The following is a 13845-nucleotide window of genomic DNA, read 5'->3' as shown; positions in this document are numbered from 1 at the left end:
AAAAGATAAAGAAAAAATATGCAAAGTAATAAAGGTAATTCAGCACTAGATAAAGCAGAGGACCATATTTTCATATAATATGGAAATAATTGTAATGAATATGAAAACACACTATAATTAGAAGGTATTCCATTTTAAATGAGAATCATATAAAACACATCAAATTTGGTCTTTTAAGGTAATAGCTGTGAGAAAGTAATTGGTAATATTTCAAGAAATCGAGTATTCTTTACAAAGCAGTAATTTAATATGTGTCAGCTGTTTGTTAACACAAGTTTAAGTGGGCTTGGTAATTCTTGGAGTAAAACACAAATTATGTCTTTAGGAAGTCTATTTAGAAAAATCTTCAACCATCTGATCTTTGACAAACCTGACAAAAACAAGCAATGGAGAAAGGATTTCCTAGTTAATAAATGGTGCTGGGAAAACTGGCTAGCCATATGTAGAAAACTGAAACTGGACCCCTTCCTTACACCTTGTACAAAAATTAACTCAAGATGGATTAAAGACTTAAATGTAAAACCCAAAACCATAAAATCCTAGAAGAAAACTTTGGCAATGCCATTCAGGACATAAGCATGGGCAAAGACTTCATGGACTAAAACACCAAAAGCAATTGCAACAAGAGCAAAAATTGACAAATAAGATCTAATTAAACTACAGAGCTTCTGCACAGCAAAAGAAACTATCATCAGAGGGAACAGGCAACCTACAGAATGGGAGAATATTTTCGCAATCTACCATCTACCCACCTGACAAAGGTCTAATATCCAGAATTTACAAGGAACTTAAACATATTTACAAGAAAAAAACAATCCCATCAAAAAGTGGGCAAAGGATTTGAACAATCACTTCTCAAAAGAAGACATGCAGTCAACAAACACATGAAACAAAGTTCAACATCACTAATCATTAGAGAAATGCAAATCAAAACCACAAGGAAGTACTATCTCATGCCAGACAGAATGGCGATTATTATAAAGTCAAGAAACAATAGATGGTGGCGAGGCTGTGGAAAAATAGGAATACATTTACACTGTTGGTGGGAACGTAAATTAGTTCAACTACTGTGGAAGATAGTATGGCGATTCCTCAAGGATTTAGAACCAGAAATATCATTTGATCCAGCAATCCCATTACTGAGTATATACCCAAAGGAATATAAATCATTCTACTATAAAGACACATGCACACGTATGTTTATTGTAGCACTATTCACAATAGCAAAGTCATGGAAACAACCCAAATGCCCATCAATGATGGACTGGATAAAGAAAATGTGGTACATATAGACCACAGAATCCTATACAGCCATAAAGAATGAGAGATCATGTCCTTTGCAGGGACATGGATGAAGGTGAAAGCCATCATCCTCAGCAAACTAACACAGGAACAGAAAACCAAACAGTTCATATTCTCACTCGTAAGTGGGAGTTCAACAGTGAGAATACGTGGACACAGGGAAGGGAACAACACACACTAAGGCTGTTGGGGGCTGGGAGGTGAGGGCAGAGAACTCAGAAGACAGGTCAATGGGTGCAGCAGACCACCATGGCACATGTATACCTGTGTAACCTATATGTTCTGCACATGTATTCCAGAACATAAAGCAAAATAATAATAAAGACAGACTTTAGTCCAAGGAAAAGCCATTAAAGTAAGAGGAAGAATATTCATAAATTACATGAAGATCAATTTTAATATAACTTAATATTTTGCTAGTTATCAAATAATACGTTTGTTAAGGAAACTTGAAAAGTGGTGACAAATAAAAATAAGAAAATAAAATAGAGATTTCTATCATTCCGAGATTATTATAGTTTATATTTTGATGTAATGTTTTCAGGATTTGGAATATAACTTTTATAGCAATCTGAGTTTCAAATGCAGTGATAGAGCTATGAATGGTGATGGAACAATGAATCAGTTTAGTCGGTCATATTCTGTATCCTGATTGGAATCAGGCCAATGGTAAAGTTAGGATGAGGAGATTCAGACATCATGCAAGTGCAAGGAAGACAGATCGTGCTTGTTTTCCTCAGAGAAGAAAAAAAGTTTTCATTTGCCATGGACTAAATTTTGTTCTCCCCAAATTCAAATGTTGAAGCTCTAACTCCCAAGGTGATAGTATTTGGAGATGGGGTCTTTGGGGATAATTAGGTTTAGATGAGATAATGAGGGTAGGGCCCCCCATGATGAGATTCACACCCTAATAAGAAGACAAGGACACACCAGAGCTCTTTGTCTTGTGAGGACACAGTGATAAGGTGGCCATTTGCAAAACAGAATAAGAGACCCCAGCAGAACTCGAACATGCTGGCTCTGATAAGAGACTTCCTCTGAATTTCTGTTGTTTAAGCCACTCAATTTATGATATTTCGGTACAGAAGTCCCAGTTGCGTGAGACACCACTTCACATATTTAGACAACCAAAATGGTAAAGGCGAGAGAAAAATGAGGGGTGGCAAAAGAGGGTGTATTCAAGGGACTCAGTATTTTCTTTCTAATAAGTCATCGTTAAGTCAAGAAGGTAAGGGATTTTGATTCAAAATCATTACACTCCCCAAAGCAGCTGAATTAGAAAGTCACCAAGAAAGCATATTTGAGAATAAGCACAAGGGAATCATGGAAGAGGTTAGCCAAAAAGCCATTTAAGGCACCAGTCTATGATGAGGTCTTGCAGCAGAATACCCTTGAATTCAGGGTCCTGCTACCTCACTCCACATGTAACTTTCACTATGTAACAGATAAGATATAAATTTGCCTTCCTCCCACCAAAGCTGACAGTATTTTAACGTAAAAGTTAATTAATACCCAAATCAAACGGAAAAAAATATTCTACTAGCTAGTACAAAGCCATCTTTATTATTTTTGTAGTACCCATGTGTATATGACATATATATAAACTGTTACAATAAAATCAGTCAGTTGACAGTTTACTGAAGTAATTGTAAGTAACTGAGATTCTGAAATGAGTAGAGGAGCATGACATGGTTTATTAAAAAACGTTAAATTTTTTGTTTGATCACTTAATTTTAGCCAGGTTTTATATGCACAAAATTTTGAAATTGAAATAATTCTAATAATCTCATAACATTTCTTCAAATCCTTGATTCCAGATGCCCAAAATTTGCTTTTTTGAGAAATTCATGTTTCTAGAAAACATGATTTTCCTCTACTTTTTGATACTAAAATTTTATATACAGCTGTTTATTTCTTGGAATATAAGGATTTCATTCTCTTAAAACTACCACATCTGTCATTTTCCTGCCATACTACCCAATATAATAAAACAAATTACTAAGTTAAAACCATATTTGGGGTTTGCATTATGATGTTCATGTAAATATATTTATATTTCATATATTATTGAAAAAGGAAGCAGAAACAGATTGGGAAAATTATTATTCTGCAATTTCCCTTACTTACCTTTGTCTTTAAGAGATACTCCCAGGGAAATTTCAACTTGGAAATGGCTCAAAGCAACAATCTAGACTGTTAAATACAAAGAAGGATTGTGCACAGGGAAGAATCAGGCCAATGAGTCAAACCAGTCATCTCAGCCAGTATTAAATTTGGCATTTAACTAACAGTCAGTTGAATAGAAGGAAATTTTATGTTTAGTAGATAGTAGAGTTCTTTAAAGATTTTAAAACATTAATTATTAGTGATTAGTTAAATTCTATTCCAAATACACTTAACATTAATATTTAAGTCATTTAGACTTAAAATTCATTATTGAATTTTATAAATTTAAAAATACTTTTAAAATGTATCATTAACTAGGGTATTTGTTTGCACTCTGCAGAAAGTATCTATTTTTTAAAAACTTTAAATATCTTTTGATGAAATTCACCTGTTTGAAGTGTATAATTCAGTGTTTTGGGGAATATGCACGACATTATGCAACCATCAATTTTAGAACACGTTGATGATTTCAAACAGACACCTTGTACCTATTAGTTGTCATCTATCATCTCCCTCCCACTACTCCACACCTCAGACAACTATTAATCTACTTTCTATCTCCATAGATTTACCCATTCTTGTGATTTCATATAAATGGAACCATACAATATGTGGTCTTTTGTGACTGACCTCTCTCACTCAGCATGATGTTTTAAAAATTAATTAGTGTTGTAGCATGTATCAGCACTAAGATTTCTCATTAACATCTGCATCTCATTCACTCTTACCTGCAGAAATCTTAATTTGGTACATGTAAACTTAACTAAAAGGACACAGTACACCTGATAGGAAAAAAAATGAGTTGTAGAGCTTCAAAAGAAATACAATGGCTGGGTTAATGGAAACCTAGAGTGATGGCAAATGTCACATCGCTATTTCCCAGAAAGCTACTCTACATTACCCCCAATTGTAGGCTACTTAAGAAAACCTTACTTTTCTGACATAGGTTATGAGCAGGTGCCATAATCATCCACAGAAAGAGGAGAAGGATGATTACATTTAGACTTTGTGCAAAAGTAGAAGATCTTGCTTTCAGTTTTCTACCCAAATGGAAATCTCAGTTGCCAACATTATGCAGGAGAGGTACTCACATTTAGAGTCTAAAAGGTACTTACCAGAAATGTATTTAAATCTATTACTTAATTTTTTCGTGTTAGATATATATGAGTGCTGTGCTTCATTTCTGCTCTTTTAATATATTAAATTGTATTGCTAGACTTTTGAAGATGACATATTCACAATATTAGGTAGACACAGTATACCATTTCTCTAATGGAAAAAATAAGATGTCTACTCATATTTAAGTACTTTTAGTCATAAACTACAATCTGTCATTTAGCAAAGCTGCCCATCCATGGAAGTAATTACATATTTTAAGACAGGTCCACCAAAAGAACATAAGCCAGGATTATGTTGAAATAAATAGTATAGTGTCACATAGCATAATAAAAAATGTAGAAAAATAAATATTATTTGTCTGCTTTGTGCCAAAGGCACTACATTTGAAAGAATGCATTTGACCAAAATTATTTATATCCTTATAAACTGGATATTTCTATTACTTCCATATATATCACATCTGTCTTTTATAAAATATTTTATTAAGCTCTTAATTGAAATGGATGACTATATTAAAGAAACTGGCAGTACACAAAAAGAAGTATACAGCCAAAATACCTTCCTTCTGAGAGCTTATAAACTAAGAAAAGAAATGCAGTCAAGTTAAGTATTAACGAACCAAGCAATAATTAATCACCTGACTGTGAGAGAAACCAATAATTCAAAGAAATTTAAAATTTCAGATGGGCGAATTTTGTTTTTCTTTGATAACCTATATTGATTTCTGTCTCATCACAAGGTTGAAATTGTTTGTTGCCCTTACTATACCAATAAGCCATCAAAAAGACTTAGCACAAAGTAAAACCTAGCAATTACTCATTACAACTGGTACATCAGCACAAGAGTTGAATTGGCAAACAGACTCATATAATTCCAGCATCTTATCCAACAGCAAACTTTATCAACTATAAAAAGAATAAAAAAAGAAAACAATATAATCATAACATTCTTTGGAAAGGTCCCAAACCATCTGACATAGCTTCTATAAAATGTTTCTTTCTTACACTCTGATTCAAAGTTTGGCTTAGCAGTAGCAGACAGCACTAACAACATGTTTACAACATTGTTCACAAGGGGAGCTGCCTGGGTTTAGGACTTCTCAGTATTTATTTTCCCTTACTCACACAGAGAAAGTGTCTATGTGACTAACTTCCTATTCTCTATCCAACCATGGCCTACAACCCTTAGTCATGAGTGTTTCCCCAGCTAGTCTCATTTCTCCATCCTCAGTTCTAGCTTCTGTGTATTTCTTTGGTTTAAAATATCGTCTTTAGGCTGGGTGTGGTGGCTCACGCCTGTAATCCCAGCACTTTAGGAGGACAAGGTCACCTGAGGTTAGGAGTTTGAGACAAGCCTGACCAACATGGTGAAACCCTATCTCTATGAAAAATACAAAAATTAGCCAGGCATGGTGGCACATGCATGTAATCCCAGCTACTTGAGTGGCTGAGGCAACAGAATCACTTGAACCCGGGAGGCAGAAGTTGCAGTGAGCTGAGATCATGCCACTGCACTCTAGCCTGGGCAACAGAGCTGTACTCTGTCTCAAAAAAAAAATCGTGTTAGTGTATTCTTGCTTCTTGGTCCTTGGATATACCTGCTTTGTAGTTCTTGTTTCTTCAATCCATTTCTATTCACAGTCCAGAATTTTCACATTAACTGAATTTAACGAGAATGTTGAGAAATGGTGGCTATGGTTCAGGTGGGATCAGAACTTATAAAAACTAGAAGAGGGGTGGAGAGGACTGATTAGTAGCAGCTGCAGTCTGTAGCTCTCACCAAGAAGAATGATAGCAATGAGTGAATTCTGCATCTTTGACTGAGGTATCCAGATTCTCTCATTGGGACTGACTACGTGATTGCCACGACCCACAGAGAGGAAAAGCAGGGTGGGGTGATGGCCCATCCAGGAGTGGCAGTACAAGGGAAGCTCCCTCCCCTGCCAAGGGAGGCAGTGAGTGATTGTGTTACTATGTCCAGAAAATCACGTTTTTCACACAGATCAGGAGATTCCCTCATGAGCCCATGCTACCAGCGCCTTTGGTGCCAGGAACAGAGCTATGCCCAACTATTATTCACTTTTATAATGCCCCACACCTTGGGCATAGTTAGTACCTACATTGATCTTGTCAGTAGAGAAGATGTGCCTGTGTTGAGTGGTTTAAAGTGAAGCTTGAAGTTGTTGTCATTTACATTTTTCCCTCTGTCCCTGCCTGCACAAATCCTTTCCCATTGTCCATGATGATGTCTGTCATTTCTCAGATTTCTCCCAGTTCTTGAATAAATAAAAAGCTATATAAATTGTGTGACCATATAAAATATTGAGTGTGGAGTGATCCAAGTGTTATTATTTCATTATGATTATCTAAAGTTCACTTAGCAAAATGGGTAATGGAATCCACATATTTTAACTTGCTAAGATCTGTTTGTTGTTGTTGTTATTGCTTTTGTTTTTGTTCAGGTTCTAAGGAGGAAAAGACACTTCCCATGAAATTCACTTTAAAATGTTATCCAAGTAGTCAGTGTGCATAAGAAAACAGTGACTGATATTAGGCCAGAAGAATGGCAGCCCTAAAGAGTCTGAAGCCAGGTGTAGTTAAGTTACAAAGAGCCAGCAGTGTAATCCCGAGATAAGCAATGTCTAAGAAATCTCTGTACTAAGACATTAGAGCATGGAGCCAGAGGAAGGTACAGCCACACAAACCAAAAAGAGCAGGGAGCAAGCACTCTTATGTAGATACAGGCCATACAGAAGAGAGACTGTTCTCCTAGCCTCTCCATTTAGGACTGTGAGCAGTTCCTGGGAGAGAAAACCAGAGTTTCTTTGCAGAAACTGTGACATGTGTCTTGTACTGCAATGTAAGTGTGCATGGTAAATTTTATGCATTTATTCCAAATCGTCTCAGATGCTCTTATTAAATCTTTCATTAACTTACATCACAAATTAATAATTATGTACCCTTAGTATTCTATGCAGATTTCTAAGAAGATTTCTTAGAAAATTCTTTCACAAAATTATAGCGTCAAGGAAGAACCATCTATTTCAGAAATCTATATAGAAATTTTAAGCATTCTATGCTCTCAAGAGGCAAAATCATGTAAACCATCCGTTAGGTATGTTTGCATTAAAAAGATTTATTCTGACTAGGTGTTTCACCTGTCACATTTGCATAATGATAGTGTTTTCGGCACTAACTATGCATCCACCTGTGAGTCTATTGAACACCCATGGTCATAGGAAGGCCTAAAGGGAAAGACCCAAGCATTGTTACTAATATTTTAAAAAGTGATGAACAACAACAAAAATCCCTCTTAGATAAAGGAAAGATTGATATGCCCTACAGTGCTAAATAGGCCATAAAGGCCTTTCATATGCTTCATGTACAATTGTTACAAATAATTATTATTCTTATCACTTCTATTATTACTAAAAATAAAGTGATTTCCTTATACGCTCACCTTTTCCTGGTCATCATCTCAAATTCTCCTTCCCCAAATTGATTGAACACAACCTCAAGATCTGGTTCTTTAGGAAACAGTTTTTTCAAATTTTTAAAATCATGATTCATGAAAAGATATCATTCTTACAAATATCTAATCAGAAGCAGTGTCCTTATGTATTTGATATTTGAGTGTTTTATTCTGTCCTGTTTTCTACTCAGCTCCTTTCATTTCATTTTATTTCCTTTCATTCTATTCTTTTCTTTTAAAAATTGTTGTTTGAAAAATCATGAAGTTAGGTAATAACTTGCAGTTTGAACACCAGTGACCTTTCTCTCCTCCTAGTATGGCTCTGACTTCTCCACACATTAAGCTATACTAAATGGATGAGAAAAGGAGATCATGTTGTTAATGCAGAACACAAAAACTCCAGCTTGCCAAATAATAACTTCTCTGGGCTTATAAATGTGTCGGTGAGCTGAATGTTTCCTTTTAACACTCCAGTAGATTTTAGATTGCCCTTTGGACTGTGATGATCAGACAGTAATACATTCCTCTCTGTAGTAAATGTGAACACTCATTATCTTCCCATCTGGCTAGGAGAATACATTTGGCTGTTCTCTGAGGAAGTGATATTTAATCTTAAGGATTTATCATTCTGATTCATGTTCTCCAGTTGAGGATGGTGAGGTGTGAGAGACTGACTAAATAGCATGATGATGGATTGTCGTAACTACTGAGGACCTGGTAAAAGCAGTTCTCCTAATGGTTTCATTCAGTGTCTTACATAGCTCCCTTGTGTCTCTTTGTCTCAAATCTGGTCTCTAGAATATATATGCATCAGTAAAAAGAGAAGTACATTACACCAAACCAAGGCATACGGACAATTAATTTCAAATTGAAACTCAATATTGGATAATGACTAGGCAATGGCGCTTGATGCTGACACCAACTCAAATTACGAGGAGTCATTGGATGGGAGAAGAGATAACTGTCTCAGGTTCTAATTGTTTTTTATTAATAATACAGAGGAGAATAGAAAAGAGATTTTATATTTGGCTCTCTCTTCTTAATCCTTCTATATAGCCTGAAGATTAAGATGGTCTATTCCTTTTATATCTGTTGTTTCTCAGAATCATACTACTTAGCACTGCTTAAAATCTTATCCAGGGTGACATCAGGAAGGTGGTGAAGTAGGAAACACCAAGAATCTGACTCTCTTCACAGAAAACAATTGTACTGGCAGAAACTGTTTGTTTGATGTAATTATTTTGGAAACCTGGAGTCTATTTGAAAACTTGCAGCTTCCAGGGAAAAACACAGTTAGTAAACTGTTTAATTTAGTCAATTTAAGCCTTTAGGGTGGTAGGGGCTACCCACCACCTAGCCCTGAGTTAGGCAGTCATGCCTGTTTCTGGTGTGGCTTGCTGTAGCCGAGATGGGCAAGAAGAAGTCTGTCCTCTATGTATCCAGGTCCTGAGTTCTGACTCCTGACTTGTTTCTTATCACTCAGGTTCAGGCACAGAGGCTGGCTACCACTGTCTTGGATATCACTCTTAACTCCACTGTTTTTTTTCCCGTTCCTCTCTTGTAGAAGTCAGGCATTTCCGGACTAGAATATTCAAAAACAACCACACATATTGGGACATTTAGAAGGCCACCATGCAAGTCCATGGAAGGACACAGACCCAGAACTAAGTCCTCAGATGACCTTAAGCTTTTACCTCAGGCAAATCCTCAGCACAGAGATGCCCTTCAACAGTGAGAAAGACGGCATCTTCTGAAAGCAGAGGAAGAATACAATTTCCAGAGCTAACACAATGTAAGATTCAAATAGCCAGTTTTCAATTTTAAAAAATCACCCTGAGGTATTTAAAAAAACCTCAGAGTTGTAGAGCCCACCTGAAGGAATAAAAAAGGTCAACAAAAGTCTGAGGAATCCAGATTTTGATGTAATAAATACTTTAAAATAACTATCTTAAAACACACTCAAACAGCCAAAGAAGGACACAGACAAAGATAGGAAAATGATGCTGTAGACTTATCTTGTATATTTTCTGCCCTAGTCCTGGAATTGGCCATTTTTCCAGGGAGCACTAGACCCTATAATCAGGCAATAATATTAGAACCCAGGTTCCGGATACTCAAAGTGATAGTTGCTGCTACAGTGACAGAACTAAAACTAAATGTGTTTATACTAACTTGTGGTTATGCACATATATATATATAAATAATCAATAACTATCCACATCAGTGTATTAAGTAAACATTAATTCACACTGCTGTGTTAAACTAATCCATTATTAAGTGAATCCTTGTTTTTCCATGAACTAGAGTTCCATGAACTCCAACAATAAGAAGATTGGCTCCCACCTTCTGCCATCCATCTACTTGATTGTTCTATTCTGGAATACGTGTGTAGCAGGATCAGAATTGCTAACCTGTACACCCCTGGGAAACAACCATATCAACTAAAGTATAGTGCTTAAGTACAGTTCCTTTTGCCTTCCATCTTATAGACGCCACTCATTTCCAAAGTTACTTAGTTCAGTACACTTTCTCTCAATCTCCTTCAGGGAGTTTGGCACATACATTTGTAATAGAGTTAGAGTCTCTTTTCAGTCTGCATGTTTTCCTGAGATCTTCCAAACTCCTAAATTATTTTTTTAATTTGCAAACACTGAGGGTTTCTCCTTGTATTGTAAAGATTTATGGGTTTTGTCAAATGCACAGTGTCTTGTATGCAACTTTAAAAACCATACAGAATAACTGTATTGCCCTGACAACTCCCTGTGCTTCACTTTTTAATCCCTACCTCCTCCTCAATTTTTTCCTGGCAACCACTTACAATTTTACTGTCTCTATAATTTTACCATTTGCTAGTATGCCATATAATTGGAGTTTTACAAGTTGCAGCCTTTTCAGTGGTCTTATTTCACTTAGCAATACGCATTTAAGATTCCTCCTTGTCTTTTCATGGTTTGATGTCTCATTTCTTTTTATTGCAGAATAATACTCTACTCTTACCCGATTGGTGGATGTACTAATTTATTTAGCCATTAACCCACCAAAGAACATCTTGGTTGCTTCCATTGTTTGATTATAAATAATGCTGTCATAAGCATTCATGTATAGGATTTTTGTTTGGACATGAGTTTTAAAATCAATTGTGTAAATATCTAAGAGTGGATTGTTAGATCATATAATAAAACTCTATTTCGCTTTGCAAGAGCTGCCAAACTGTCTTTCAGATTGGCAGTGCCATTTTGCCTTTGTACCATCAAATGAATTAGAGTTCCCATTGCTCGATAGCTTCAGCATTTGCTATTGTCATTTTTTTGTGTGTCATCTTTAGGTTCTCTATTTACTATTTCCTCCCCTTACTTATGGGCCACATGATTCAGTTTTTCATACGTGTGATAGTTCTTGATTGCATGCTTGTCATTGTCAATGCTACATTGTTGAGCATGTAATTTTGTTATTTTCATTTAAAAAAAATAATTGACTTTCAATCTGGAAGATGGTTACTTTACCGGTAGCTTAGCTTGGTCTTGACAAAGTTTGGTTTTAGCTTTTATAAAGTAAGTCCACAGTATTCCTTATTCTTATCTTTATTCTTGGGCCAGGGTACCTCTACTCCTAAAGTGTGGGCTTTTGGAGACTTTAACTGAATGCTCAGGGTATTCAATTAGGTTTTTTAAACTGTATCAGGTTGTAACTTCAAAATTTATGGTCCTGTATGGCTTTTGACATATTTGCTTCACTCATATGCCACCTTCTGTGATAGGTATCACAGAACACTGCTTTGCACATGTAGGGTAGTCCACCTAGATACACGGTTTCACTTTCTGTGTTTCAATTACCTGAGGTCTACTGGATTCTGAAAATAGGTGAGTGCAGTACAATAGATATTTTGAGAGAGTGTGTGTATGTGAAGAAGAGAGACCATTCACATAACTTTTACAGAATATTGTTATAACTGTTTTATTATTAATTATTGTTAATCTCTCAGTGTGCCTAATATATAAATGAAACTTCATTATATGTATCCTTGCATAGAAAAGCATAGTATATATAGGGTTTAGTGCTATCTGAGTTTCAGGAATCCACTGTGGATCATGGAATGTATCCCTTGTAGGTAAGGTGAGATTACTATATAGTTAAACATTTGCTCAACAGTGCAAGGAAACTTCTATCAGACTATGAGGCTCCCTCTCTGTGCATCTCCGTCCTATCTAGTATCTTGTTCCAGAAATACTAGCCATCATTACCTTCTAACTCTGATCTGTTTCCTCTACTAGTGAAACTTTTGCCCTCTGTTTCAAACTCATTTCCCTGTGCTGACATTTAAAAATTTCCCCAGATAGAAAATTAGGTTGAAGTGGAACTCATCTCCTATGGTACTCCAGGGATCAGAGTACTATCCTTTTTGTCCTCCAATGTCTTCAACAATTGCATTATAAACTTTGTATATTTTATAATTGTTTACAGTGTGAGGGGGGACAGATACATCCAATAATTCATCATAAGAATCAGAACAAATTGATATTTGCTTTTTGAAGAAACCTTTTAATATGAATTTTCCTAACCTGATTTCTTAAACATATTTTCACTTAAAAAGTTAGAGATTTTAGTATTGCCATTTAGATAATTTATTTTTATGTATGGTGTGACCTAAGATGTAATTTCATATTTTACCATATGGATGATTAATTATTTCTGCACCATGAATTTAGTAGCTATCTTTGACCCGTTCTTTACAGTCACTGTGCACGTAGCCAGAACGAGGCAGATTCAGGCTTTCCAAATATAGATGTTAAGAAAGGAAAAATGTGGTCCAAAAAATATCAAATACTATGAATACATTACTCTCACAACTTTAAAAAGCGGAATAACTAAAAATGAAGAAAAAGAATGTTTATTTACTGCAATTTAATAAGCTGTAGGAATGATCTAAAGAATGTCAAACTTAACGTTTCATTTCTTCTGGGTTTTTAAAATGATGTTTAATTACAGATGGTGACCTTCTGAATTAGACCCTGTTTACAAGTGCTAAATTTCACGTAGGTTACTTCCATGGTTCTCCATAATGTGTCTCCATGGAGTAGTATATAAAATCCAGGGGAAGATTTATAAATCAAGAAAAACCATATGCTTCTGTGTCACCAGATTGCTCACCTATCCATTCCCAAGGTTGCAACCAGATTTGCAATTCAAATTATTTCAGATAAAATTTTATTTTCGTTCAGTGGTATCTGATATTATTTTATTTTGTGAATTATTTGAGAGGTTATGAATAGGAATATAATACTTTGGTCTACTAATAAACATTAGGTTTTTTGAACTGGTCTTGATAGGAGAGTAGTGACTTAAATACTATATACCCTTAACAGAACTAATGTAACTAATGTAACTCTGTGATTCTACAATTTAGCTTTCTTGTCCAGACTTGTGGAAGGATGGTTAATATATCTGTCCATAAATTGTTCCATAAAGAGTTGGATGTGTTCAGAACAAGTTGAATTTTATCTCAAACGTCACACTTTCCTATGCTAGAAATTAAGGCAGTGGCTAGAAATTACGAGGTGGAATGGAGGAGTCATCTTATCCCTTTTGTAATACTCATTGTCCTTCTTTCTAGCACTTTCTCTAAAATAATATTCATGGGATATCTCCTGCTATCCATTCCTGTCCATAGCTGTTCTGGGTATATTAATAGATTAAAAATAGAGTTAAGGGAGAGGTAAAATTCTTGGTGACATCGGGAGAGAAATGCTTTTCTAAGATACCATGGCTACTTTTGGTTATGAGGCATAT

This window comes from Sapajus apella, unplaced genomic scaffold, assembly GCF_009761245.1.
Source record: "Sapajus apella isolate SASKATOON/1434 unplaced genomic scaffold, GSC_monkey_1.0 scaffold4, whole genome shotgun sequence".
Taxonomy (NCBI): Eukaryota; Metazoa; Chordata; class Mammalia; order Primates; family Cebidae; genus Sapajus; species Sapajus apella.
The sequence above is the reverse complement of the archived record's forward strand: the minus strand, read 5'-3'. Positions refer to the sequence as shown.